The sequence below is a fragment of the Corvus brachyrhynchos genome, unplaced genomic scaffold (genome assembly GCF_000691975.1).
Source record: "Corvus brachyrhynchos isolate BGI_N302 unplaced genomic scaffold, ASM69197v1 scaffold56, whole genome shotgun sequence".
Taxonomy (NCBI): domain Eukaryota; kingdom Metazoa; phylum Chordata; class Aves; order Passeriformes; family Corvidae; genus Corvus; species Corvus brachyrhynchos.
The window spans coordinates 8,803,277-8,818,639 of NW_008238664.1; the positions used below are offsets into that span (position 1 = coordinate 8,803,277).

A 15,363-nucleotide genomic window follows, 5' to 3' on the forward strand; every position below is an offset into this window, starting at 1 on the left:
ATACATTTTCAATCTCATGAGGATTTAGAATGAAACTAACATTTTTAGGTTGCGGTTCTCTCTATAAAGTTAGCGAAAGGAAAAGTAGGTTCTGTAAGTGTGTATTGCTGCCTTCCAATTTACAACATTTGTGATGGCAAATATAAGTCTATGTAGTAATGGACATGTGTGTTTGGGATTTTTGATTTTTGTTCTGTTTTGTCCAGTATAGGCCAACTCTTCACAAGAAAGGCATAGATTCATGAAACAGGCTAAAAATACCTTCAGTATTTTGTTCCTTCTCTTTGACCCCTTCTGTCTTCTTTCCACTTGTTTGGTTGAACTTTGCCTCCTCTGCCCTTAGTTTTTCAGATATTATTTGAATTCTCCCAAAGTGGTGACTTCTCCTTGTGTTAGTCCAGGATTCAGGTATGATCTTGGTATCTGCTTCCAGCTATGCCAGAAGGTTGGCTTCCAGCTTTGTGCTTTGTACTCTTTTGTTAGGTTTGGAGTGATGTTTCTTCGTTTGTTTTCAAATTATTCTGGAAAATTACAGTGACTGAAGAAAACACTTGGGACACCACACTTTTATCTGAAGCCCACTAATCCTCCTTCAGGAGTCAAAACACACACCGTGTGTAAGACTGCACACCAAAGAAATATATAAGGACTGAGAAGGTGTCTTTGATGACTTTGAAAAAATTCTGCCTTCATGACTGAAGGCTATCTTTGCTTAGCAATAGCCTTGATTTTACAACCTGGTTTACAACTCAGAACAGCATGGCTGAGCTTCCCACATGGCACAGCTGAAAGGATTGCTGAGTGAATATGGAATATGCTAAGAAAACTCACTGTTGGCACAGCTAAACATGTGAGATGCCTTCATTTAAAAAAAAAAAAAAAAAAGACATCTGTCGAAATTAAGTTAGCAAAAAACCCCCATCTAAAATGAATAACTAAAAGGTATTTGGGGTTACTCTATTCCATTTGAGTAAACACATAGTTTTTCAAAGGTACTTTACTAGTGTAAATTTGTCCTTGATTTTGTCATAAGTTTTCCCATGATTGTCATGATTGTGATACTGAGAACATTGTTGTGACTTAGTCCAGAAATTGCCAATGACAAATCTATAGGTTTAATTAAAGCAGGAAAATAAAATGTGGTACAGAAAATAATGTCATTGTTATTTGTGTAAGAAAAGTAGCATTTAAATATGATTGGCTTCAGGCAAGATGCACAGTAAAAAATAAAAACTCCCTGTAGTTCTCTTTCTCTATAGAGAAACAAAAAAGTATTTGAAACAAGTATTTGAAAACCTCAGCTTGTACCTGGGCAGTAATTTAGAGTTGCTGTGGCTGTGATAATATGAGCAAGGAACATAGCAGAAAGGAAAGACAGAGATGTCTGATTTCAGTTATTTTCATCAAAGGAGACTCTTGACAAGAGATGTGGCAGATGTGGCAAGAAGACTGAAAGCACTTGTCAAGTAGTGTAGTTCTGGTAATAGTTCCCTGGAACTATTAATATGTATATATAACCATATAGAACTGTTAATATATATGTGTATCTATAATTCATATTCCCCCTTGACTTCTGCTTCTGTGTTTTACCACTCTCATTTTCTTGCTTGCTCTTCTAGAATATTTTTAATTTTTTCCGGTATTGTAGCTCTTCTTTTAAGTTTTTTCTTCTTGGTTGGTTTCTTTTTTAGGTATCTTCAAGCAGCCTTTTTGTATATTCCATATATGAATGCAGTGTGAAATAGAAATAAAGTGAGTTTATAGGGGCTTTGCCTTTTAAAAATAATTCAACAAACACTAATTTGTGAAAGAACCATCCCATGATTAAAACTGAAAACTGATTTCCATACTTAGTGTCTTAGTATCAGATATATTCAGGGAGATGAACCTCGTTGTTCTATGCTGTTATGTGCAGGGCAGATGGAAATGGCACTTTCTGACCCCAAATTCATGATTTTGTGTTACCAAATACAAAATTGTGTGTTTTTCTAAAAGACATTGTAGCACACCTGTCAGCTTCTGAAGAAGACAGGCCAGCACTGCCTTAAGCTCTGGTCCACTTTAATCAGCTGGGGACCTTTGATGCCTAACTTTAAAATTCATAGAATGGTTTGGGTTGGAAGGCATCTTTAAAGGTCATCCAGTTGGACACCTGTGCAATGTGCTGGGACACCTTCTACTGGACCAGGTGAAAACCCCATCCAGACTGGCCTCAAATGTTTCTAGCAATGAGGCATCCACCACCTCTCTGGGAAACCTGTTCTAGTGTTTCACCACCCACACTGTAAAAAACTACTTTATATCTAGTATGAATATACCTTCTTTTAGTTGAAAACCACGACATACTGCTACAGGTTGTACTAAAAATTCTGACCCCATCTTTCTTCTAATCCCTGTTTAATTATTGAAAGGCCACAATAATGTCTTCACGCAGTCTTCTCCAGGCTGAACAGCCTTGAGTCTCTCAGCCTGTCTTCGTGGGAGAGGTGGTCCACCTCTCTGATCATTTTTGTGGCCCTCCTCTGCACCCACTCCAACAGGTCCGTGTTTTTCTGTACTGAAGACTCCAGAGCTGGATCCAATACTCGAGGTGGGGTCTCACCAGAGTGGAGTAGAGGCAAAATCACCTCCTCACCATAGACCACTCACATCTTGGTGTAAAGCAATACCTCCATCCCCACAATTAAGATGAAATATTTTTATTTTCTATGAGTCAATCTCCCTAACTGCCAAGATAAATTAAGAACTCATACCACAACGCTCAGAATTCTTACTTTCCCACAGGAGTTCTTATAGGATTAGCCATGTAGGGGAAGAATACTGCTCTGCAACCCTTCACCTGAGAACTGTGAAGTAAAGTCATACAGGTGTGTTGGTCTTTCTTTTCTAATAGTCTTCCTCAATTAATTGACTTCAAAAACTGACAAGAAGAATCAGACCTTGGAAATTACTGACTTGCTCTGAATCTTTGTCTTTGCTGTGATAAACATTGCTGTATTGGCTTCAGTATAAAGTGGGATTTACCTGATGTAGAAGAAAGATGCCATTTTTAAGAAGCAGGCAGTTATTTTGATTGAAACTTCTGCACTTCTCTGTGGTGATTACTGCATGTCTTGGGATTCTATAAAGTGACAAAAAAAATTGAAGTTCAGATTGATTAGAGATAATTTGAAAGCACTTACAAGTGACAAGACTTTTAGTCTTCATATTGATAGTCTGACTGCAAGGTGAACTTAAGTCAAGTTTCACTTGAAATTTACTTTTAAACTTCACTTGCCAATTTTCATATCTGTGGAGTTAGTTTTGGTTTAGAAACACATAGTATATCCTCATATATGTGTAGATGGTTTTGGGGTTTTTTAAAACTTGTCCAAGTTATACTTGGAAGAAAGGAAGCTGCTTTCAAAAAAAACAAAGGTATATATGACTCTTTTCTCTCTGAAGATTTATTCTTTGTTTACCAGTACTGTAGCTGTCCCAGTGATTTTAAACTCTGGCCCACCAGGTGTTCTCTAAGCAGAGAAGATTTTAATAGCTTAGTGCCTTCTTTTCCATCTAAAGACTTGAAGAAAATGCAGTTATCTGTTAACTGGGTGTCTTGGGGTGACTTTATGATGTGTATCCCATATCGCTGCCCTATGCCCAGAAATTAATTTTTGTGCCTTTCTATGCCTCTAAACTGAGCCTGAGAGGGGGAAGGAAAAACTGAGCAAAACTTTTTCAAAGCAGTTTGCAGCTTGTTCAAAGTCACACAGAGATAGCGCTTTTTTTTCCAGCCGCGGCAGGGAAGGGAGGAAGCAGCCGGCTTGCTGCTTTCCAGTCAGCTTTTGGCCAGTGGTTCAGCTTCTTTTTCTCCGGAGAGAGACTGAGAGTTGAACTTTTTTTCCTTCCCTGCAATTTCGGATTTTCTCCCTTTTCTGCTGGACTGCTTCAATATCAGAACACGTCAGGAGGACTTTCCACCGGGCACAGAGGGCCTGGCCCTGGGCCAAGCCCCAGCTCCGAGGAGACCAAAGGGAGGACTCGAACACTTTCCCAGGTTTTTTCCTACACAGCGGAAGATTTTATTATTTAGCATTATTTTCTTTTCCCATGTGTTTGTTAAATAAATAGTTTTTATCTCCTTCACTTTCCTTCGAGGAAAATTTCTTTTTCCCGAACCTGGTGGGGAGGGATGATGACCTGCCTTCTCTCAGAGGATAATATTTTAAAATTTGGCCAAACCAGAACACTGGGCTAGAAAGAGGCCAGTACACATGACCCACTTGGTAGGTGACTCCTTGTTCATTTAAGAACTCCTGTCATTCTCCTTGGAAATACCTAATGCATGTCATTTATTCCCACTACCCTCATCAGCCTTCTTTCATTTAGGTTGGTGCAAACAGGCAGAATAATTAACTAACTTAATCTAAAATGCTAATAACACTATCATTTTCAAGGCAGCCTATTCCAGGAGTGACCATCTTTACTTCTTTTTTTTACTGTGCTTCTTTATAATAGGTGTTTCCATAAAAATGCTTTCAGGGAACCAGCATTGGCTAAATACTAGACATTTCATCTTTGTATCTTCATAAGATTTTTGCAAGCTAATTAAAAAAAAAAAAAACAAGCATAAAACCACAATGCACATTTTAAAAAGTCCTTTTTGGGACCAACTGTAATTTGAAAGTCTCATCAAGAGTTTCTGGGTTTACTATCTGTGGTCATCAGAATGGCTTCTTTCTTTCCTCCTGTTCTCTCTCTGCCTTCCCTTCTTCTCTCTCTTTCCTATTTTTAAAAAAAAAAAAAAAAAAAAAAAAAAAAAAAAAAAAAAAAAGCATTTTCCCACTTTTAATCAGAAAAGTGATTAAAATGTTTTCATGGTAATTTCTCATTATTTCAACAACAAAATCTAGAAAAAGAAAGAAATCATCTGCAGATTCTTTTTCTGATATATCTCTTACAATGCTATCTGATATGCTGAGCTGCTAGTCATGCTTGTTTGCTTTTAGAAAGAGAGCAAAAGTGACTTGTTTAAATTTCTCAGGAGACCCCGATCACCTGATTTCCAATTTATTCCAAATGAAGAACATGCTAATTAAAACAACTGTAATATTGTTTCTGCAATTATTTGTTACTTAGGATTGACTTAACAAACTACTTCTGCACACTCATTTCTCTTGGGTGTGTGGTAAGTTAGGTAATTTGCTGTATCTCTTCACCTTGCACTTGCAAGGCACTTCCCTGTTGATGGAGTCTTCCCATCCACATATCTAGAAAACATGATATATCTCTTCACCTTGCACTTGCAAGGAACTTCCCTGTTGATGGAGAGTCTTCCCATCCACATATCTAGAAAACATGATCTGTTGTCTCTTCATCTCTTCCTCGGGTGAAATGTAAGAACACTTGCTTAAATAGCAGAAATACATAAATGATAGGAGGATCAGATATGCCTGGTTTGAGTCCTTAGTTTGCAGGTAAACATAATTATTGATGATACCAAGTGTAACATAAATAAATTAGAGCAGAATGAAGCAATAATAACATCCTAGGGCTGCCTTGCTTCAGATGTATCTGGTTTAAGGACCTAATGAGCTGTTATCACCTGTCTTGAAGCATTGTAGATGTTAAGTAAATAACTCATGATCAAAAAAGGTGTTTTCTAAATCCAAAGTATTTAATTACATAGTAAGGAAGTTTCATTTACTTATTAAAGATGTGCCAATGACTTGATGAGGTTCTTTGGTAAGGAAGAGTTTTCTACCATCTATTATTCCTGGTGTTCTGATCAGACTGTTACCTGAACAGAATCTGGTCTATCAATTATGGGACTAGAACGGTATCATTCCCACAAATATTAGTCTATTTTCTGATCCCTTAGACTCAGTTTCTGTTTTCCTATTTACAGTTCCTGGACTCTTAAAAAATTTATGTATGTATTTCTACTGGTCTGGAGGATGTTTTTGAAAGCTGTATCATCTTAGTGCTTTCAGCTTGATAAATTAGTCCTCTTTATTAGACCATGCTAATATTTATTATCCTCATGCACATTATTAACCCTACTTAAGAAAATGTTATACTTAGTAGGTGTAACATATTAGAAAAGCAGAGCTATTTGGTGCCTGAGGGGGATATCTGCCTGCTGCATTTCAGAGGACAGCTGACCCTTATTTTGCAGAGAACTATCATCCTTTCATGAACGGTAGAATTCTGTGGGAGCAGCTGAAGGTGTGGCCAGCACCTCTGGATCATTGCACTTCTTTCATAGACTGTCCCCAGATCTGGCTTCAGCAGAAGCATTTCTGTGAGAACCTTTAATCCATCTCAAGCAAAATAAACCAGGTGAACTCAACTAGTCTACCCAAACTGTGGCAGCTGATCAGCCCTATAAGCAGATCAGAGGCTGTTATTACACCCAGCTTTGATTGTGTAGCTGTTAAGGCATCCCTTCTCTCTGAAGAGCAGTTGGGTGAGTGATAACATTTTCTGTTGCCACAGCTATTCATTAGATGAAACTGTCCTCTAACTCTTCTGTAATCCTAACAGAAGATAAATCATTCAGGGTTTCTATGTGTAGTATTTGTGTTGTGTGACTTTCCAGCCAGTTGTGTAAGAGGGGTTTTAATTACTTAAAACTGTGCCTCTCTGTCTCTGTGGGAGCTTCTACCCTGCAACTAGTTGATGATTCATACAATTTCTCATAATATTTTAGCTTATTTGATTGTGTTTATTTAGTAGGAGAACTTAATAAAGTGTTATTTGTTATGGAGCATGAAAGTTTGTAATTGTCTTCCAACTCTGCTCCCCGCTCTTCCATTTCTGAGCAGCTTTAGTCTAATGGTTGTTTTTCCTTTAGCTGTATCTAAAATTGAGCAAGTGCTTTTCTGCATCCTAGCAGCTTAATAAAGCTACACATTGACTCTCCTAGCAGTATTAGTTAATTCAGAGCAGGTTAATTCCATGTTCCAAATGGACATATATTTCCAAAATATCCTAAACTGATACCTGGGGTCTGCCAACATTTCATGCTCTGTGCCGCTCAGGTAATCTGGCCTCTTAACCTGATGGCTGTTTTGGTAGAAGTATCAACAATCATTACTTAAAATAGTAACAAGTTTTCAGCTCCTATCTAAAGTAAGTGTGTGTAAGTCATCTGAAGTGGGGTGTGTGCACATATGAAATTATTTATTCTACAGTAAAGGATTCTTTGAGATGTATTCTCTACATCTACCTTCAGTACTCCTTGTCTGCTACCCTTTGACCTCTAAGAAACAATTTATGTGCTAAAACAGATGTCTAGACCAACTTGGATACTACAAATACTGGTTCTGACCTCTTCCTGCTTCACAAGAAAGACAAGGTTTTGCAAGCTGTGTGTCACTCCTGTCAGCCCTTGCAGTCACGTTGGATACCCTCTAGTGTCTAAAATGGCCATGTATGTCTGTGTTTAGCTGCCTGAATCTCTGCCCTTCTTTTCACATCCATTTTTAAGCATTCTGTGTGTATTACTTTTTAAAGTAAATACAGTTATTTAAAGTAAACAACTTTTAGAGATTGTCAATATGCCTAGAAAGTTACTATTCTTAGCTAAATTATTTTGCACATAATTGTGTAGATTTTTTTAAAGATCATTCATGTTTTGTAAATACTTTTCAAAAGAATTTAAATCGTTCTCCTCTCACGTTTACAACCCCCAAATAAATCATTAGGAGAAAGTAAATACAGTTAATCTATTTTTTATTCTCCCACTTTCCCCACTCCATATTTATAACTAAAAAGATGTGATGAGTTGCAAGCTTCCTAAAAGACTATGATTTTTAGTGATTAGTTTCAATACAGTCACATGTAAGCAATTACATAAAATTTCAGTAAATGTTCCACATAGATTTGAAAAGCTGGATGTAATTTTCCATGACTGTATATGTACCTACATCTAGAACTGAGTTTTCATTCTACAGCCAGAGATATTTTCTAGACGTTCTTAAATTTTGTACGCTTTTGTCCCTTACAGCTTTATTGCTACTACCTAACAAGAGTTTTAGCAAAAACTGGAAGAGGCCATTTGGGATAGGGGGCCTTTATTTTACATTATTTCTTGTGAAAACACCAATTCCATTCTTTCTGGATTTGAAACATAAGTTGAAACAGAGCATAGGTCTTTTATGTGGAATGAGGAAAGAGACAAGATGAAGTATCTTAAAAATACTACTCTGATCAGAAATATATTCTTTACTAAGATTAGAAAAGATAAATGTATGGTCAGTGCAAATGACAGAACATACACTTTGTTTGCTTTCTGGTCGTGTCTCATGTTGGGGGAAACTGAGTTGTTACTAGGGCAAATCATTCCTTGTAAATGACATTGTTGTGCAACGTCTCCTTTTAGAAACATTATTGTAAGAACCATCCATTATTTTTTACCGGATTTTTTTTGCCTTGAATATTAGTAAGTTTTGTTCCCACTTGGTGGAGGAATTTGTCATTCCTTCTTTGCATGTGTGAAATATCAGGAGTGGAACATGTAACAGGGTTTTTTACAGTCTTCAACAAAAGGATATGGTTTCAGAAGCTCATCTATCACATTGATATTGCTTTACGCTGATTTTGGTTATTGTCACCAAGTTTTCCTCTTGACTTACTCTTCCCTGCTGTACTGTATTGTCAAATTAACATGTACTTTCTGAGCACAGCCACAACCCACTCAACTGCTTTCTGCTGCAAAAAGAGATCACCACAGAATTTCTCAATGTGATTATATGTGATCTTTCTGCAAAATTACATTTTACATCCACTGCCATTCATCTCTCAGAATTTCTTATGCAAGATTCACTGAAAGTTGCAAAGAAACACTGAGATGTTTATTTTTTTTACTTTTGCTGCATGGCAGAGCTGAAAAATTCCAGTAGAATTTTAGCTTGAATGTGAGTCTTAAATTTGTCCACTATTTCACCTAAGGGGTGTTGACCATTATTTTATCTGTCTGATATGCTTAGTCCATAAAAATGTTAGCATGTTATTTTTCTGAAGAATCCTTATTTTGATGTGCAGGCATAAGGCAGAATTTTGTGCTGTAAAATGTGATTGTTCAGGAGAGCCTGTCTGTCTTTAAGATGTCTAGGAACCATGCCTTATATAGTCACATAGAAAGAAATCCTCATGGAAACGGCATTATGGAGGTGGCAGCTGCAGCTCTTTATTTTTGTCTGTGTTGAATTTTGCAGTAAAAGGTTAACCCTTTATGTGATTGTGAAAGTTACATTTCTGTCCTCCTCAAATATGGAATATACGTGTATCAAAAAAAATTTCTGAAGATGTACAGAAAAGTCAAAACAGCTCAATAAAAGCTAAAATTAACTCTGTTTGTACCAGATTACACTGCTATTCTGAAAATTTGGGAGAGGACTATATTTAGGCATTATAATGTGGTTGGAATTAGCAGTAATTACTGCCTAATATCCTTCCTCACCCAAAGCTTTTTTTCTTCGTTAGATGCTGGCAAGCAGTGTTCAGAAAACTCCATATGGAGATTTCTTTCCAGAAAATCTTTCTCATCTTTTCAGTTCCTATAGGTCATTGTGAAACTGATGAGGACAGTGAAACTATGAAGGTAGAGATAGTGAGGCAGTAAAACTCCTCAGTACAGAGTCAAGTGCAGACTGCGACACTAAGAAGTGAATTGGCAGTTTTGAAGCTTATAAGAGCAAACTCCCAACCCACAGAGACGCTCACTGTGATTTCTAAGGGAAGGGTTTTGAGAAGCTGGTGGTGTTGGAACCTGGGCACAGAGCCTGGAGTCCATCATCACCAACCCTTGCCAACCACCTTCAGGTGGTTTCTCCAGATTTAGAAATAAGCAGAAGAAGAAACTGCAATCTGGACATTATAGCTCCTCTTGTCTTGTTGCTGGTGACAGTAGAAGCCCACAGTCTTCATTACTTGCTTAGTAGTCTTGTTGTTCTGTCTCCCAGGTCCATAGTGCCTTGCTATTGCATTTACTTGAGTGAGCAAACATTGCTCTGCCTCATCTAAGATATCTGCAGCTGATGTGCTGCCATCAAAGAGCTGTAGCTTCGTCAGAGCCTGATGTTATTTGCTGTATGAAATAATGCCTTCCTGAATTTTTCTACTTCTGTTTTTAAATACTGTGAATTTTCTGTCTTGCATCTTTTCTAGCTGATCATGCCCTTTTATATCACTTTGGCAATGCAGCTGATATCCTCACTACTGAGGGCATTCTACTGTCTGCAAAGCAGTCTTTACTATGCAAATATGCTTACCCATCCCTCTATAAGAGGGTAGTTTCCAAATATTACTCAGTTCTGACTGTTGGTTTTAGCAATCAACTGAATGTAGGGAAAAGGGAGTTGAGAATACATTTTTGGGCAGATATTACACATGTGCAAAGTGTGATGCTAAAAGCATCTTTCTGGATCAAATGAAAAGAGAATTCAAATAGATTAATCGTGTCGCAATATAGCTGTTACCATAGCTATAGAACAATTTTCTAGTGGATTTTTATTTTACATTAGAAATTTGTGCCATGGCAACAGCAATGCCTGTTAAAGATCTTACTCTGTCATTATAATTTATCTATTACAGCTCTTTTCATTAGTGTTATTAACAACTGTTATTCTCCTGAATGTACTTTAGTTTGGAACATGGAATCTCTTGAGATACAAATGTGAATAAGACAATTTCCAGTTTTACATGAATGCAAAATTCACAATATTCAGTATGCTTCTGATTTTCTTAATGTGCTCTGCAGTCTTGGAGTCAGAAGTAGGAAAAAATATCTGAGTTTGATGAAGCATCTGTAAATTATAACTCTCGAATACTGAAAGTGAGAAATGGTATTCCATAGAGTTCTATATATGTACCACAAGCAACTGTGCTGGGGTGCATCAATGTGAAAATAAATAACTGATTGAATTGCATTCTTCTGCCTAAATACCAGTTTGGTTGTATATAAACTGGTGATAATAGCAATATGTATCTGTGGCTTTGAGATTATGGCACAACTGAATTTATTTGTAGTTCCAAATGTAAATATTTTCCTCGTAGCACAGATATGGCAGTATCACAGTGATTTTCAGAAGTAATCTGCTCAGATGGATAAGCTGTACGTGCACTTATAATAACACTAAAGTTCTGTAGAAATGGCATCTGTTTATGTTTTGGTATTTATGATACTATTTACAAGTAAAAAGATAAAGTGGTAAGAAAAGCAGTATCTGGTAAGGAAGCAAGATCTCTTTCTGTTGGCTTTTTTTTTTTTAAACTACAAAAATAAATGTATTTGCAAAAAAGAAAAAAAAAAATATTTATACACTGAATGCTTCTCTCCACTGGGATTCAGTCCAAGAGCTTGAACTTTTCCTGTTTGCTCTCCCTTGTATTCCCATCCTCTTTCCTAAAGTCCCTTCTCAGAAAGCTTACTCAAATGCCTGTGAGAAAAAACTCTGGCATTATTAAATGGCTGTTCACTGAGTATAGACCTAGGTGATGTAATTGTTTATATCACTTCTTAGTGCCAGTTAAGTTGGTTGAAATAATAAGAAATAAAAATAAGAATTAATAAAAGGTTCAATAGCATGGGTTTTTTTCAATACACAGCAATATTCAAAACAAGAATTGTTTTTATATGTTTAAAACCAGAAAATAATATATAAAATATCACATTTTGTGCATTACTACTAAACCTCAGGAGAAATATTGGTTTTAGTATCACTTTTCTTGAAATTGATGATAGAAATATGCAACAATAAGAAAAACCACTTATCTCAGAGATGGGTAATTATTAAAAGCTAAGATTTAATTTTTTTTAATATAAAGTTGACTATTTTTGCAAGGATGTAGTAGTACTATTATGTTATCCTGTGTACAGTTTTTCATACTTTAAGTTCTTGAGATGGAGATCGTGGATATTCCCATGAACAATGAAGCTCCATTTTTAGCTATTGGTGCAATTTGAAGACATTATTTAACATCTCATGTTTCAGTTCTTAGGTCAACAAGAAAGAAAAGCTTATGCTGGCAAATTATTTTATGATTATATGTTGCATGGTTTATTTTCTTTCCTTCTATGATTTCTGTAGAACATGACAGTGAGTGGTTGGCTACTATACTGTTTAGAGCAGCGCTATAGTCCATCTCTGTACTCTCCTTATTTGCTAAACATAAAAGTATTAAGCATTAACTACATTAGGAAACTAAAATAATAATACAAGTCTGTATTCAAAGAGCATTAGCCTCAACAGTTACCAGTTTAAAAGTCAAAAGATTCAGAATTATAATTGGCTCATTAAAGTATCAGTTTGAAGGGATGTCTGGAGGATTTCTAGTCCATCCTCCTGCTTGGAGCAGGACTGTCATCATGAGATCAGACATGTCTTTTCCTAGCCAGGCCTTGAAACCCTCCAAGGGTGCAGATGGCACCACTCTGGATAACCTATTTTAGGGCTGCAGTGCAGCATGCAATGCTGCTTGCTTCTTAACCTTCATCATGACCACATGGATTTTTTTTTTTTCCCTGACAGCCCCAGTCTTTTTTGTTGCCTGGTATAGATGTGGTTTGCATTGCTCAAAATCATGGGGTGAAGAAGGTATAGCTATGAGATCTTTGCTTACTTTGTCACATAATTAACAAAGCTCTTATTGAAAGCAAAAGATATCAAAGAGAAGAAGTGACAACTGAGGCAGCTGAAAGCAACAGAGAGAATACTCTGTCTCTGCCAGGGCTTTTATTACTCTGGTCAAGACAGATCAAAGTTTACCCAAGTAGCCATTAACAGTGTTCCTTGGTTTTTGAGTGATGAATTTGACACATTAGGGGTCTGATTTTTGGATCTACTGAAGTGAATAGTAACCATGCTTTGAAAATATTCAGTGTTAAAAAATGTTCAGTACTCTGAACAAAGAAAATCTTGAGAAATTTCAGATCAGATGCCCAAACATTTGTACATTTTCAGCATTATATCGTTCTGCCTCATCTCCCATTTATCAAATTAGTACAGTATCACATTACAGTCTCACCTTAAAATGATACATGATTCCATATTTGTGAACCCCTTAGATAATGGATGTCATAAGAATTTGAGAAGCTGTTGAATAACTTGATATTCAAAGAAGAGTTTAAGTGCTGTGCAGTAAATAGGTAATAGTACCGCTCTTTTGGAGCAAAGACAATATAAATCCCTGGAGATACTTAAAAGATGTGAAGATGTGACACTTGGGGACATGGATTGGTGGTGGACTTGGCAGTGCTGGTTTAACAGCTGGACTTGATGTTCTTAGAGGCCTTTTCCAAACTAACCAGTTCTGTGATTCTACGATACTATGAAAATGTTGAGGGGCATCTTCTTCATTAAGCAAACTTCATTCTGAACATTAAGTGAAACAGACAGGGTATTTTTGAAAACTAGTAGTGATCTTATAAAAAGTAGAATATAGATACTTATGTGTACACAGCACAGTAACTGCTGTGAAAGATCAAGCTGAAAAAGGCTCTTGTAGTATATTTGGAATCTTTGAATACATGGTAAACTGCTCCCACTTTGACTAACAAAAAAACCCAGAATTAATGTTTTGATATGTTGTCACTGCAACACTGCTGGAAAGTAAGAGACACACACACACACTTTCTAGGGGTCACTACATATATTTACTGACCACAGAGGAATGGGAGTTCTCAGTAAGAACTTCCTTTGTTTACAGTAGTAAATTGAACAAAATCAGGGCATGAGATGCCATTGGTTCTTGGCAGCCTGTACTGTTAAACTGTTTGGGTTTTCCCAGTCTTTGGCCAATACTGAATAGACCCACCTAGACAGTACCCAGACACAGTGCAAGTTTTAGCTGAGACCAGAGACTATTCCCAGTAATTATTTGGATAGGCTGCCTCTGTCTTGAGAAGGAGGAGAGTTCAACTTCTAGGACATGAGCCTAGTAATTCCTTGAGATCCAATAGCTGTTGGCCAGTGCTATCTAGTAATATAGATGTAGCAAAGATAGTGAAATTCTTTCAATCCAGGTGTCTGTAAGCTTTTCTTTTTCCTGATTTATTCCTCCTGGTTTACATTGTCCTGACAAAAATATTTATCTCTTCAATGAGTTCAATACACAGCTGTAAGATACCTGTCTGAAACATCAGAATAGGATTCAGTTCCTGACTGAGATATATAAATGTAGGTATTTGAATACAAACTGAATGCTGTCTCCTGTAAGTCACTGGCAGTGTAGTCAGCCCAGTTAACAGAGTACAGGGAGTGATAGGTTCCACTGATGTTATTAATCTAATCTCTGGCTATGGTGGGAGCTAACATGCTTCTTACCCATGTAGAAAAATGAGATGTCTTAATCTGGAGCAGAGTGTCACCTGCTGAGTTTTTCACGTAAAGGAAAAGCACCAAAGCCAATAATTATTTGCATAATTTATTCCTCATTTTGAATTCACCTGCAAAATTGCAGACGTATGTATAAATCAGCAACTTGCAGAAATCAAAGAGAGAATGCCCCATGTCCTCCTTTTTTCCTGAATTTTTCCCCTAAACCAAAGCTTTCTGGGTTTATTGATCCCTTAAGCTCTATCATGTCCTACATTTAACCTTTCTCTGTAACACCTCACATCTTTTTGGTTGCAAAACGTCTGAAGTGTATATTCTAGTCACTTGTTTCTCAAAGAAGAAAAGTATATTTACTGAGGTTCTTGGAATTTAATCATATATATATCATATATCAAATATCTTTGATATTTAGACAAATAAGAAAAACATTTAATTTTATATTTTTAAGCTGCTGACTAGTAAAAGAGTTGATGAAGTTTTGAAGTACACACCAAAATCTTTCTTCTTTCATTCATAAAGTCAAGCACTGCTTTCTTTTAGAAGGGATATTTTGAGATTTGATTGGGGTTTTTTTGCCAGCAGATATTTTAGTTAATCGGAGAAAACTGCTTAATATCTTTGCAAATTATGACATGATGCTGTGCTTGATTCCTTGTGGTAACTACTGCTGTGCACACAGTCCTACAGTTAGAGTCTGTCTAGAACATACAACTTCTAGCAAGACTGAGGTGAATTTATTTATCTTTAATGAAGTAGTTATACAGATGCGACCATTAGTGGGGACAGTTATTCTGACTAGAACATGCTAACTTAATGCCATGTTGATAGAGTGATGTTAACCACACCAGCACTTTAAGGGAGGCAAGACAGGCCTATTTTCTTTTTCCCCTCCTAGTCCTTACAGCAACAAGTGTAAAAAAAGAGCTATAAAATTTTAATAATACACTCTGAACTGTACCTAAAAGTACATTTTCCTGCAGTTGCTTTTTGTGTATGTATGTGCTAAATTACATATAAAGCTTGTTTGAAAAGACTTGAT

At 36.6% G+C, this 15,363-nt stretch overlaps 1 protein-coding gene across 6 annotated transcripts in view; it reads left to right on the forward strand.

The window, feature by feature from the left end:
* The window catches only part of ANKS1B (ankyrin repeat and sterile alpha motif domain containing 1B), a 413,548-nt gene that overhangs the window by 180,838 nt on the left and 217,347 nt on the right, over positions 1-15,363 (forward strand). The gene's annotated exons all lie outside the window — the stretch shown is intronic.